The following is a 4,740-nucleotide window of genomic DNA, read 5'->3' as shown; positions in this document are numbered from 1 at the left end:
TGTTTTTTTTCTATGTTCTGTTTTCCATCTTTCACTCTGCCATGCTCTAGATGGCTAAAATCCTTATTTGTAGTCATAGTAAAAAAAAATACCATAAAAACAATCTGTTTCTTAGCAGGTCTTAAAATGAGGTAAATACAACGTCAGATGAACTACATATTACATACATATATCACATGTTATCATGTATAACACTGATATGATACACTGTGTCATTATTTATTTTAAAAAGCTACGCCAAAATGCAATTTACAGTGTGTTGAAAACTGAGTTCACCTTTATTGCTTTAATAGGAATTTAGAAGATATGTTGCAGCCAGGTGCTACTAATCAAATGTACTTGATTAAGAGGTGTTCACAACAGTAGGTGTGCACACCGCTGTGAAAGCAGCTTTGTCAGCTTGCAGGTCTGAAAGCTGTTTGTTAATGTAGCCGGTCTGGCCTTAAACTCTTATTGGTAAATGGCCTGTATTTATATAGCGCTTTACTAGTCCTTAAGGACCCCAAAGCGCTTTACATATCCAGTCATCCACCCATTCACACACACATTCACACACTGGTGATGGCAGCTACATTGTAACCACAGCCACCCTGGGGCGCACTGACAGAGTTCTCTGCGTTGTGTTGTGCGAATGACCAGAGGAGTCAGCTCTCACTTTGCCAGCTGGGTGGATTTATTCTCCCAGAACTCTCCTCAGCGGGGCCTCTAGGCGACTGTTTAAAATAAAAACAAAACAGTACAGCAACTTCACTTTACTGGACTTCTGCATGAACACCTCTCCTCAGCGGGGCCTCTAGGCGACTGAGGAAAATAGCACGCAGCTACAGGAAGTGACTTCGTGGGAAGTCAAAGGTCACACAAACAAAATAAAAGCTCCCAAAATATAAGTACAGAAAATAAACATATATAAATAAACACATATACATAACCAATACTGACAAAGCGAGATAACACTGCAGGATGGATCTTTGGTGAAATATAAATTATTTTTTAATACACCCGTTACATCCACCCCTCCTAGATTTCACCAAAATCCAGAACAGTCAGGTGAACAATCTAATTGGAACACAGGGACAAATCTACAGAATTTATGGTTCCTGGGCACGGGTTTAAACCTCCGAGCTATAAGCTCTAGTATCAGCTGTATAAGCCACCTACCAGATAGGTTCAGAAAGAGCATGAGGGTGATCAGGCCTCAGCCTTTCTTAGATCAGTGTGATGCCATTTACACCACACACATTCCCGGCCATCCACACACATCAATACCTTAAAAACACACTATGTATTTAATTGTACCATAATGATACTGTCCCTCAGAATCAAAATACAGAAAGATCTCTAAACACCTGGGTTTACTTAAAACAGCGTAAGAAGAGACTGAGACCTTCTGCTAACTGAATTTGCCAAACGCTTAAAGCCAAAAGGCTTTTGAACCATGGACTCAATGAGTCGATTAACTCTTTTACTAACTCGGCCGGCTCGCGTCATGACAACATTGTCCGGGCCTGCCCGTGGCTGTCCTTGTGGACCCACATCATGACATACATCCGTTGGAGGCATCTGCGTGTCGGCGACATGCACAGGGACTACTGATAGGGGCTTGGTGTGTGCATCACGATCTGTGTCTGATGGATGTGAGTGAGTGAGTGCAGTTTCTGAAAGTGTGTCTAACACAGACGGGGAGTCCAAGTCAGGTTCTGCTACCAAACTGTCCAAGTCTGTGTCTCTGTCTGGGTAGTCCTCTCCTACCAGGGAACACTGGGTTGAATCCCCTGCAACCACCTCTGGAGCTTGTTGACTTGTCTTGCTCAATCCTGAGAGTCCCTCACTCAGGGTCTCCTGACTCTCATCATCATCTGAGTTGATCCAAGCACTGGTCCTGTCCTCTGCAGTCTCCTCATCCAAGGAATCTAACTGGTCTGACGCACATGACCCTCCCTCTGATCCAGTGTCACACAGTTCAGCGGTCACTACTGGCAGGAAGCTGATATTTAAAACCAGGTTGCGATGTACCACCTTTATGTTGCCTCTGTCATCTTCCAACTTGTATGTGTGAGTCTGCAGATTTCTGTCTCTGACTGTGTACACTGTTGCATCCCACTTGTCAGCAAGTTTCTTCTTTCCTCTTTCACCCTTATTTGCAATGAGTACTCTGTCTCCTATGTTCAGATGAGTGCCCTTTACTTTTCTGTTATATCCTTTTGCCTGTTTGTCTTGTTCCTTGATGGCATGAGTCTGGGCAATCTTAGCTGCCTCATGAAGATGTGACATGAGTGTTTTCACATAACTTTTTTGATCCACAACTACAGGATCACAGAGCACCTGTTTAAACATCACATCAACGGGGAGCCTCGGAATGCGGCCAAACATGAGCTGAAATGGGGCAAAACCTGTGGTCTCATGTACAGTTGCATTATATGCAAATGTCAGACTCTGTATTTGTTGAGGCCACTTGTTCTTTTCTCTGAGGGGCAAGGACCTAAGCAGGTTGCCAAGTGTCCTATTGAACCTCTCAGTCCCTCCATTGCCCATGGGATGGTATGCCGTAGTATGGGATTTGGAGACCCCTGAGAACTTGAGCAGTTCTGCCAAGAGCTCACTTTCAAAATTTGCCCCCTGATCGGAGTGAATCCGCTCAGGAAACCCATACACACAGAAAACATGGTCCCATAGTTTCTTAGCCACCTGCTTTGCAGTCTGGTTTGTGCAAGGGAAGGCATGGGCTAGCTTAGTGAAATGATCTGTAAGGACAAGAACATCTACTGAGCGTTGCTTACTATCCTCCGCACTCCAAAAATCCAAACACACCAGCTCCATAGGGGCGGAGGTTCTGATGCTCTCAAGTGGGGCTCGAGCAGAGGGTTCTGGTGTTTTGGCCAGGATGCATCTTTGACAGCATTTGACATACTCTTTTATATCAGACTCCATCTTCGGCCAAAAGAACCGTTGTCTTGCCAGATATAAAGTCTTCGCTTGCCCCTGATGTCCTGCAATATCATGGACACCATTCAGTGCCTTTGCTCTGAGACTGTCAGGCAAAACAAACTGATGTCTCCTTTGTTTACTCAGGGGCTCCTTTGTGATCCGATAGAGGACTCCATTTTGGATCCTAAGCCTTTCCCACTGTTTAAATAACACCATGGCTTTCACATCAAATCCTGCCCTTTCACGCCTGGAAGGTCGCCTTCTCCTTGTGACAAATGGTAAGATCTTTGAAATACTGGGATCAAGTTCCTGGCTATGCTGGAGTTCCTCTAGTGTGGACACAGAAAATGACTCCTGTCCTGGCCACACTAGGTCCTGAACAGACTGGAACAGTTCCACAGCCCTTGTTTCAGCAGCCAGATCCCACTCACTGTGAAAATCCAGGATTGCCTTAACATCCATAGCATCACACCCAGGCTGAGACGAGGGCGTCTGCAGTCCTGTGGTGTGGAAAGGTGGTGTGTCCACGTGTTGACCTTGGACCTTCAACCGGAATGCATTTTGTATTCCCTCAGAACTGACACTCTCAGATTCAGCAAGGAGGTGACTGTACTGCTCTGTGATCAGCCTATGGCTGACTGTTGTTGCAAAGGGGTCTCTGCTGAGAGCATCAGCTACGACATTCTTGGTACCAGGTATGTGCTTCAGATCAAATGTGTAAGGAGCAAGCTTGGACACCCAACGCTGCTCACAAGCATCAAGCCTTGGTTTTGTCATGATGTAGGTGGGAGGGTTGTTATCTGTCCACACTGTAAAGGGATGACCTCTTAGCCAGTGACTGAACTTCTCACACACACTCCATTTCAATGCCAAAAACTCTAGCCTGTGGGCTGGGTACTTTTTCTGTGAATTGCCCAGGGTCTTACTTGCAAAAGCAATTGGACGAGCTTTCTGCTGTCCAGCTGGTATTTGTGACAATACAGCACCGAGCCCATCTAATGAAGCATCAATGGACAATATCAAAGGCAAAGAAAAGTCTGGATGTGTAAGGACTACACAATTCAACAGCTTCTCTTTCAGATTAGACAGAGCTGCGTCACATTCATCTGTCCAGTCAGAGGGCTTCAGTTTTCTGTATACACCAGCATTGGTGCCTGTTTTAACTCTCCCTCTCCTCTTCTGTCCAGCAGTGAGGGCAAACAAAGGCTTGGCCATAGAGGAGCAGCTAGGGATGAAATGCTGATAGTAGAATATCATCCCCAGGAATGACTTAATCCTCTTAACTGACGGGGTGCAGCCATCATCCTCCATCAATTCAGCCTTTGTCATCTTTGCTATGACCTCAACCTTTGCTGGGTCCACAGCCACTCCATTGCCATCTATAATGTGGCCTAAAAACTTGACTGATGACCTCATTAAGTGGCATTTCTTAGGACTTAGTTTGAGGTTATGGATGCGCAAGCGCTGAAACACAGTCTCTAGCCGCTCCAAGGCCTCCTCTTCTGTCCGAGCAAATACAAGCAGATCGTCGAGATAGCACAGCAGACTACTGAAGTTCAGATCCCCAAAAATACTGAGCATCATTCGCATGAATGAGGCGGGGCTGTTACAGAGTCCTTGGGGCATTCTGTTGTACTCGAACAATCCCATTGGGGTTGTAAATGCTGTGTATTTCTTGTCTTCCTCTGCCATAGGGATGTTATAAAATCCCGAGGTCAGATCCATGGTGCTGAAGTAGGTATTTCCACCCAATGCAGCAAGGCAGTCAGACTGGTGTGGCAGTGGGTGTGCATCTTTGAGGGTCCTTGCATTCAG

Source organism: Aulonocara sp. 'chitande type north' Nkhata Bay, linkage group LG4 (genome assembly GCF_057382095.1).
Source record: "Aulonocara sp. 'chitande type north' Nkhata Bay isolate Kocher_YH1m ecotype deep benthic linkage group LG4, A_spYH_male_GT1.1, whole genome shotgun sequence".
Taxonomy (NCBI): Eukaryota; Metazoa; Chordata; class Actinopteri; order Cichliformes; family Cichlidae; genus Aulonocara; species Aulonocara sp. 'chitande type north' Nkhata Bay.
This window is presented reverse-complemented; position numbering follows the sequence as displayed.